Source organism: Penaeus vannamei, chromosome 11, assembly GCF_042767895.1.
Source record: "Penaeus vannamei isolate JL-2024 chromosome 11, ASM4276789v1, whole genome shotgun sequence".
NCBI lineage: Eukaryota > Metazoa > Arthropoda > Malacostraca > Decapoda > Penaeidae > Penaeus > Penaeus vannamei.
In genome coordinates this window covers 39,901,136-39,910,860 of record NC_091559.1, presented here as the reverse complement: position 1 = coordinate 39,910,860, position 9,725 = coordinate 39,901,136, and the positions used below count along the sequence as shown (strand labels likewise).

Genomic DNA, 9,725 nt, shown 5'->3' with positions numbered 1-9,725 from the left:
TTCTCTCTCTCTCTCTCTCTCTCTCTCTCTCTCTCTCTCTCTCTCTCTCTCTCTCTCTCTCTCTCTCTCTCTCTCTCTCCCTCTCTCTCTCTCTCTCTCTCTCTCTCTCTCTCTCTCTCTCTCCCTCTCCCTCTCTCTCCTCTCCCTCTCCCTCTCCCTCTCTCCCTCTCCCTCTCCCCTCTCCCTTCTCCCTCTCTCCCTCTCTCCCTCTCTCTCTTCCTCTCTTAGTATTCTCCAAACACTTTCTCATTTTTTCCCCTCTAGTGTCCTATTTTGCCGATTCAATTTTGGTCCACAATTCCGTCGAATTTCCCCTGCCATTTTCTCGCTCTCTCGCCCTACAATTTTCATACTTCTCGACCACAAGGTTGCGTAATGGAGGTGCGACGTATCTTTAGCTTGCGTTTTTCTTTCTTTCTTTCTTTTTCTTTTTTTTTTTTTTTTTTTGGGGTGGGTGGGGGTGGGGTGGGGAGGGTTGGGGAGGAGGGGGGAGGGGGTTACACAATTTCCTCGCGTGCTTCGTTCCACTTTGTAGTTTCTTAAACATATTTGTGTTTACTTTTTGTTTTTGTTTTTCTTAGCGGCTTCGTTTTCCACGAGTTTTACTACCTCCGTTTTCTACGAGTTTGCTTCCGTTTTCTACGAGGACTCTTTCTATATTTTTTACATTCTCTTCCGTTTGCTAAAACTTCATTTCCGGTGTGACAGTCCGTTTCATACTAACTCAATAACTTTTTTTTTTTTTTTTTTGAGTTAGTTTTCCTACGAATCATCGCGTTTTCTACGAGTTCTTCCGCTTTCTACCCGTTTTCTAAAAAGCTTTCTTTACGTACAAAACTACTCGAAATATCCACCTTCTCCTTCCTCCACAACACAAATATCGATCATTACTTCACAAAAATGCCATATCTATTTATCTATCTATTCGCAATAAATAGATAAACAAAACAAAACAAAACAAACAAAAAAAGGCGCGCAAATGATCACTCCCAAGTCACGTGACCCCCGTGGATCATCAACCACAAGGTGACACACGAGAACCGCACTTAATTACGTCATACGCAAGATTCATTATTCTATACTGTTCTCAGTGTACTTGTTTTTTTTCTACTTTGCCTTCTCCTTTTCGGTTAAGGATAATGAAAGAGATGGACTGAAGAAAAGAGAGAAAGAATGGGAGAGGGAGGGAGAGAAAGAGGGGGGAGGGAAGAAAACATAGGAGGGGAGAGAGGGAGACTGGGGAAGAGAGAGAGAGAGAGAGAGAGAGAGAGAGAGAGAGAGAGAGAGAGAGAGAGAGAGAGAGGGGGGGCATAGGAGTGGGAGTGGAAGGAGGAGGGGGGGAGAGGAGGAGAGAGAGGGGGAATAGGAGAGAGAGGGGGAGAAGAGAGAGAGAGAGAGAGAGAGGGGGGAGGGGGGGAGGGAGGGAGGGAGGGAGGGAGGGAGATGAGAGAGAGAGAGAGAGAGTAAGAGAGAGGAGGGGGGGGAGTCGTAATGGATGTCCGGCCACGAATGGCGTGAAGGCCAGGGAAGGGGGGGAGCGGGGGGAGGGAGGGGGGGGGGGGTTAAGAGAGGGGAATGATAAATTACATGACAGGGAGCAAAGCGGAGCAAGGCACATCTAGGTAATCTCCCCCTCTCTCTTCTTCTCGTCAGATCATCGCTCTCTCTCTCTCTCTCTCTCTCTCTCTCTCTCTCTCTCTCTCTCTCTCTCTCTCTCTCTCTCTCTCTCTCTTCCTTCTTCCTCCTCCCATTCCCCAACCTCCTCCCTCCCTCATTCTCTCACTCCTCCTTCCTCCTTTCCTCCCTCCCTCCCTCCTCCCTCCCTCCCCCTCCCTCTTCCCCTCAATCTTTCCCTCCCTCCCCTCCCCTTAAATCAAACCTCCACTCCCCATTAACAAAACTAAAAAAAAAAAAAAAAAAAAACTCACACCATCCCCGTGGCACCAACAACAACAGTGCCACCCTGCCCCCCCTACAGTGCCACCAGCAGCGCCACCTCGAGCAGTGCCAGCGTGCCGCCCTCCTCGATCAGCGTGCACTGGGCGATATATACCGGAGGCTGCCTTTCTCTATCGCCGGCGCTTCCTGTCACCGCTGTCGAACTTCCCGTCGCGTTGGCTGCTGCTGCTGCACGCCCGCGCCCGCCCGCCTCTCGCTCTCTCTCTCTTGCTCGCTTGCTTTCTCATAGCTTTTCTCTCTTTCTCTCAGCCTTTCTCTCAAACTTTCTCTCTTTCTCTCAGTCCTTCTCTCTTTTTCTCTTTCTCTCAGCCTTTCTCTTTTTCTGTCAACCTTGTCTTTCTTTCTCTCTGCCTGTTTGTCTATCTGTTTCTCTCTTTTACTTCTTTCTTTCTCTCTCTCTCTCTCTGTTGTGTTGTGTGCATATATGCGTGCGTGTATGCGTATGCGTGTACGCGTATGCATGTACGTGTATGCTTGTACGTGTAGGTGTATGCGTGTACGTATAAGTGTACGTGTTCGTACGTGTGCGTGCATACACGTATACGTACACGCGTATGCATACATGCACCCGTACGTTAGTCTGCCTGTGCGCGCCACTGTGTGTGTGTACACGCGTCCTCGCAAGTGGAAAGCCCTGGCCCCCCTCCCCCCTTCCCCCCGTGGCACCCGACCTGAGCGCAAGAACGCCCCCAGTGAGGAGGGCCCGCGCATGGGACTCACTATCCTTCCCACTCATGACCGTAAACCACTCAATGAAGCGGTGCCCTTCTATGGCCCTGCTGCGAGATAAGGGTTCTTCACAACACGGAGGGAGAGAGAGAAAAAAGGTAACAAAGAGCAGAAAAAAAGGAGATGAAGAAGTGGGAGAGAGAGACGGAGGGGGGTTGGGGGGGGGGGGAAGAAGCAGGAGATGGAGAAGTGGGAGAGAGGAGGAGGGGGGGGGGAGGAGAAGTAGGAGATGAGAAGTGGGAGAGAGGAGGAGGGGGGAGTGAGAAGCAGGAGATGGAGAAGTGGGAGAGAGGAGGAGGAGGGGGAAGGGGGAAGTTGCAGAAGAGGAGAGAAGATAGCAGGGAGAATGAGGAGAGGGAGGGGGTGAGGGGGAGGAGGGGAACTGGAATGAGAAGAGAGGAAGAGGAAGAGGGGGAGGGGGGAAGTTACAGAAAAGGAGAGAAGATAACAGGGAGAATGAGGAGAGGGAGGAAGGGGACTGGAATGAGAAGAGAGGAAGAGGAAGAGAAGAAAAGAATAATACAGTAACAGCATGAAAACCGCCTTTCAAACTCCTCAAATAACTCGCACTCCCCAAACCTCCACAAACAAATGCAAATAAAGAAATCAATTCCTACAATAAAGGTTTTCGTTCTGTTCCGTGCCGCGCCCACTAGAACAACACAAACATGTCGTATGCCCCGCCCTTCAAAGGAACAATTGTGGTGGTGGCGGCAGTAGTAGTAGTAGTAGTAAATAGTAGTAGTGGTAGTAGTAGTTGTAGTAGTAGTAGTAGTAGTAGTAGTAGTAGTAGTAGTAGTAGTAGTAGTAGTAGTAGTAGTAGTAGTAGTAGTAGCAGTAGTAGTAGTAATAGTAGTAGTAGCAGCAGCAGCACCAGTAGTAGTAGTAATAGTAACATGCATAGAAATACTAATAGCAGTAGTAGTAGTAGTAGTAACAGCAGCAGCAGCAGTAGTAATAGTAGTACTAATAGTAATAGTAGTAGTAGCAACTGTAACAGTAGTAGTAGTAGTAGTAATGGTAGCAGCAGACAACAATGATGATATTAACAAAAATATCAATAATGAAAATGATAAACATAAAGACAAAAGACAACGACGACTGCAATGGTATCAATAAAAAAAACAAAAAGCAAATCAATAAAAAAATAACGATACTAATAAAACAAACATCAAATCCCCCCCCCCATTCACAAAAAACGCCAACCCCCTCCCCCTCCCCCCTCCCCCCTCCTCCTCCCAAAGTTCCTTCACCCTCGCAAGCACAAGACCCCCTCCCCCCGCCCCAGCCCCCCTCCCCGCCCCCCCTTTGATGCTTTCGCGTTTTTTTAAAGGGCCATTGTCGCCCCGGGAGAAACGCTGCTTTAAATCAATCAATATGCACGCTTTCGGACGCGGCGCTCCCTTGCCGATAAATGCAGACTCGACCTTTTTTTTTTTTCTCTCGCGACAACACCTCGTTTATCACGCGTTGAGACGGCGACCGCGGGAAGACGAAGCCAACGCCGGTGTTCGTTTCCGTGCGTAGATGTCGTATCGAAATTTTCGGTAAAAGGGGTTTATCGAAGGGAAGAAAACGGAAGTATCGAAGAAAGTATTGCTATCTCGAGAACATGTTATTAAACGCAAGAATAATATATACAAACATACTATACTTGCTGAATTATTAATGATAACTATATTAATTATACTGCTATCAATAGAAATAATAATAATACAGATGATATTCATAATTTTAAAATACTAAGAATAGTCTTTACAACAATAATAATATAAAATCAAAAGCTAAATTAACATTAATAACCACAATAATATTGTTATTTTCATCATCCTTACTCTCATAATCATGATTAATGTCAACAGTATCACCATAATTATCCTTCACATAACAATAAGTTTAATCATAATATCAATTTTCATTATAATCCTCGTTCCCATTATTACTATTACCATTATTATTATCATCATTAGCATTAGCACCATCACCATCAACACGATTATCATTATCATTATCTAAGCAGAAACAATAAATAAAACAAAGGTAAAGATAAAACAAACAAACAGAATCAAATACAACAACAATAAAGCAAACATAACCTCGCCTTAATAAATCAAAGAAAGAAAGAAAGAAAAAGAGAGAACGAAAGAAAAAGAAAGAAGGAAATAAATCAAGAAAGAAAGAAAACACGACCTCATTAATCAGAACAATCAGCTACCAAAATAGCCCATGGATACATGCATCACGCCATGCAATAATAGATGTTGATATGCAATGACGTATCAACTTCTCTGCGTTTCCCTTAATCCGATAAGCGTCTGTCTTCCAGTTCTAGTTCGTCACTCATATCTCGAATGACCTTTGCCCGTGAGAATATTTTTTCTTAACCCAGGTGGTAGATGTGGTAGTAGTTGTGGTAACAGGAGCAACATTAGTAGCAGTGAGAGCCGTAGTACTTAAAGTAGTAGCAGTATTTGAAGTAGGAGTAGCAGTAGTATAGTTGTAGTAGTGGTAGTAGTTATTGTCGTAATAGTAGTGCTAATAGTAGCAGCAACAGTAGTATTGGTAGTAGTAGCAACAGTAGTAGTATTAATAGTAGTAATTGTAGTAGTAGTAAAAGTAGCAGTAGTAGTAGTAACTGTAATAGTAGTAGTAATTGTAGTAGTAGTAATAGTAATAGCACTAGTAGGCGGAGGAGCAAAAAAACATATCAAAAAGCTATTCGCATTAGTAGCAATGATAGCATGCATAATGATAGTAGCAGCAGCCAAGCAAAAGTGATAGTAGAGTCATTAGAAGAAGCATTAGCAATAGTAATACTGTTAGTTGAAGAGCAATACAAATAGCATAAAAATGTAAACATTAGTAGTGGTAATGAAATGTTGTCATAAACAGTGCTTGAGTAATATTAATGGTAACTAAAATAATTGTGAGCAATGGTGCTGCTGCTGCTGGTAGTAATAGTAGTAATAGTAGTAATAGTAGTAGTAGTAGTAGTAGTAGTAATAGTAGAAGTCTCAGTCGTAGTAGTCGTAGTAGTAGTAGTAATAGTAGTAATAGTAATAGTAATAGTAGTAGTAGTAGTAGTAGTAGTAGTAGTAGTAGTAGTAGTAGTAGTAGTAGTAGTAGTAGTAGTAGTAGTAGTAGCAGCAGCAGCAGCAGCAGCAGCAGCAGCAGCAACAGTAGAAGCAGCAACAGTAGTAGCACAGAAGCAGCAGTAGTAATAGTACTAGCAGTAGTAGGAACATTTGCAATCTAACAACCATTAAAAAAGAACATTCGCGAAGAGCAAAGTCGGCCCAAACTAAAGCCACAGCCCCAGCCTCGCCACCAACACCAACAGCGATCATAAAAGCGGCTCGCAAAATTGCACTCCGGCGGCATTCGCATCAGCAACAGGTACATGATGAGGCAGCAACTTTTGAAGTTCGATAATGCAACACTCGGCAATACCTTGGCAATAGATCAAAGAGTGCAAATAATGCTATGACAACACATTAGGCGAACTGCGATAAGAGGGCATTGTCGTCAATACTGCAAGCTATACCTTTCATAACACGCTGCGCAAACAGCATGTGGTGATATGTTGCATGTTTGGTGTTTGTGCAACATATTAGCAACGCTCTAATCCTTGTCAAGTCATTAGTTACTCTTAATAATATAACATTAGAGTCAACAATGCTTGGCTGTGCAGAACGGTCGAGGGGGCGCTGCACATTCAACATTTTGTGCAATATGATTAAACACAAAAAGTCGGCGAAAGTTTCTGGAACTTTGCAACAGCAAGAGAAGTCATGCACTGCCATCTTATGCACACGAAAAAGAAAAAAAAACATGCATGATATTCCTCACAACAGCATATGATGCATGACATTATATCTTTTCAAATGCTATTAAACCTCACTACCTTCTATAAAACAACGATCAAGAGAGACAAGATTCCTAAAATCCCAACTAAAGAAAAAGAAAAAAGAAAGATCCCGAAAACCGCACCACAAAACAAAAACATGGATAAATAAAATAAAAACCCGGACGCACCCGCCATCGAAACCGAGAAGGAGCAGCAGCAGAGCCCGGCATCACACGCGAAAACCGGACCCAATTCGCCCCCAAGAATCCCCGCGTTCGTTTCCCAAAGCCCCCCAGCCTATGACGTCACACACGGGGGAGCGTTCCTTGGGGGGGATGGGCGGGGGTGGTGAGGGGAGGGGGGTCGTCTCCATCCGGGCTACTAGCGTGGGCGAGCGTACTCGTGTGCTCCGGTCGTGTTCATGCTAGTAGATTTTACGTCGTCTGTTTGTTATGTTCGTCTAATTTTATGTGTTGTTCGAGTTATTCGTTTACGTTATTTAATTATTTATTCTTTTCATGTCGTTTTTTTAAATCTTCCCATTACGTTGTATCGGATGTAGTTACGTTGGTGTTTCGTTGTAGCATACACTTCCACGGTAATCTACATACTACGTAACAATCCCCGCAGAAACGAGAATGTTCCGCGAATTCAGAACATGCGCTTCTGCCTCTCCTCTTCGCCCCGTCGCCTCTCGCCGCCTCCCTCCGCAGCGTCGCCCTCTGCCACTCCCGACGCCAGGCCTCCAGCAGGTGAAGTGGGCCGGACGGAGTGCACCGCCGCCGCCCTTGGCCTCCCTCGCACTCCGCAATCCCGTGAAGCCTCGCCCGTCCGCCCCTCTCCTTCCCCCCTTCCGTACGCCCGTCCTGGCCGAGTGTGGCGACGCTCCTGCAGCCCGCGAGAGAGCCCGAGGACGCCGGGGTGCCTCCCGAGGGGGGTGGGCCTCCGTCGTGTACCTCATAACCCCTTCTGCACCTGACGGTCGCGCCCCTGCAGTAGGCCTCCGTTCGCTCGTCGCTTGCCCCGTTCTCCTCCGCTCTGTCCCTTTCCCGCTTTTCGTCCCTTATCGCTCTATCTCCCGACGCCCTTCTTCCGATTCTCTCCGACCCGCGGCAGGTTCCTATGGGGCCGAATATGCAAATGCTCGCTACCCGGAGCGGCCGCCATAATCAGGGACGGTCCGTTGCATTAAATCCAATTCAATATCCTCATATTCATCTCATCCTCCTCCTCCTCCCCCTACCCCTCCCCCCCGTCCTCCTCCTCCTCCTCCTCCTCCTCCTCCTCCTCCTCCTCCTCCTCCTCCTCCTCCTCCTCCTCCTCCTCCTCCTCCTCCTCCTCCTCCTCCTCCTCCCTGCCTGCCGGCCTGCCTCGTGCCTGCCTGCGTGGCGCTGCACTTGTCGGATCGATAAGCTCACTGATGCTCGCAGCGAGGCAGCCCACTTGGCCGCCGCCGCTGCCACCGCTCTGCTCGGCGAGGCGGCCGTCAGCTGATCCCATGTTCTTCCTTGCGATCTCGTTCACTTTGGACGGAAATAAACACTTACCTGCGGGGACTCACCTGTGGGGGAGGAGCACCTTCTCCCCCTCCCCCTCCTCCTCCTCCTGACGGGCACTTACCAGGGGCGGGGGTGCGGGTGGGGGCGGGGTGGGACGGCGATGACAGGTGCCCTCCGCAGGAGAGGGAGCCTGCAGGTCCCGAGAGGCGCCCACACCACGGCGATATTGACATCTCTCCTCACTCGCTCGGGACGGAGGCACACACGCAAACACGCTCGGGATTCAAGCACAAGCTCTCACGTACGCACGCACGCACGCACACACACTTCTCCGCACACTCGCAGCCAACCAGGGGAGCACAGGCAGGATCCAAGCACTCCTTAGCATGCAGGAAGTGAGAAGGAACCCTCGGCAAGCTAATATTGACCGTCATGCAAGACGTCCTCCGCGCGAAGGTCTCCGGGCCATGCTATTCCGCCCGGAGAAGGCGCAGGAGGGAGGGAGGCTTTCCACCCAGGTTGGGAGAGATGAGACCCACTCGGGTTCCTTCTCGCTCCCTGCGAAGAAAACGGGCCTCCTCCGACGCCACGGCGCCCTGGGACTCACCTCTGTTTGCGGGACGAGTAATCCGAGGGGAAACGCTGCAATCTCCGGTAAATCCAAGCGAGTAATCCCGGGTTCGGGCCGAGGCACTGCGACCTCCCTTCACGGCCTTCGCTCGCACACCGCCATCTTGTCTGGCCCACTGCCGAGGCACAGACGTAACACTGCACACATTTACACACTTTTGGCGCACTTATCACTTGAATTTAGCCATGGGCTTTCACACACTGGCGGAGGGCAACACTAGACACACTTTTCACAAGCCTTCAGAGCAAATAAACCCACAAAGAGGGAGATAAACGCACTAAACCAGCAGCGCCCCGACAACACACTACACCGTCTCTCGGCCACGTACAGATTGACTGGAGGTTGGCGCGTCCACGCATGTCACGTGACTGTGGCCGAGTCGGGCTCCCCGCCAGCCAATGGGCGAGCGCCGTTCGCTTGGGGGCGTGGCGATTAGCGCTATCCCGCCTTATTATTGGCGGAAGGGGGATGGGTGGAGCCTCGGTTCCCCCGACCGCGTGGTCATTGAGTGTCGACCCAAAGGCCTCAATCAATGGGAGAATCGATAGGCCATCACTGGTTATTGAGGCACAGGGTAACCTAGGTCGATATTGGTCAGTACCGAGGGCAAGGTCCACCCTAAGGAGGTGCCCCGGGCATGGGGAGGGGCACCGCCCGCTCCCCGGGGGACGGGCGAGGAGCTAGGCCCGGGGCACGCGCCGCCACCACCAAGCATGCCACAGCATTATTTATAGGGCAAAGCTCCATCGCGGAATCACCTATGTTGATGAGGGAAGGACAATCGTAGGCCTACGCGCCGAGCAAACCCATGCGCGCCCAAGCTGTGCCGCCGCCGCTACCCGCACGCGCGCACACTCTGTAGCGATGTTGATGGACGATCAATATGCATCCAATGGAATTCTCGAAACGGTTGCCCCGCTGCCCACCGGCCCTCCCTCGCGCTGGGGAGGCGAGGGAGGGTGTGCGTTCCTTGCAAGAATTACACGCACGCAGATACACCTGTGCGCAGTCACTGAGACACGCGTGAGGATGAATTAGAATGTGCGACAACTTTTCTGTG

At 49.1% G+C, this 9,725-nt stretch overlaps 1 protein-coding gene across 1 annotated transcript in view; it reads right to left on the bottom strand.

Annotated features, from left to right (window-relative positions):
- The window catches only part of LOC113828529 (pneumococcal serine-rich repeat protein), a 250,504-nt gene extending 241,521 nt beyond the window's left edge, over nt 1-8,983 (bottom strand). The window contains exon 1 of the mRNA XM_070127292.1: nt 8,642-8,983. The gene's annotated coding sequence lies outside the window, so the exon portion shown is untranslated. The remainder of the gene's footprint in view (nt 1-8,641) is intronic.
- Between the last annotated feature and the right edge of the window lie 742 nt (nt 8,984-9,725).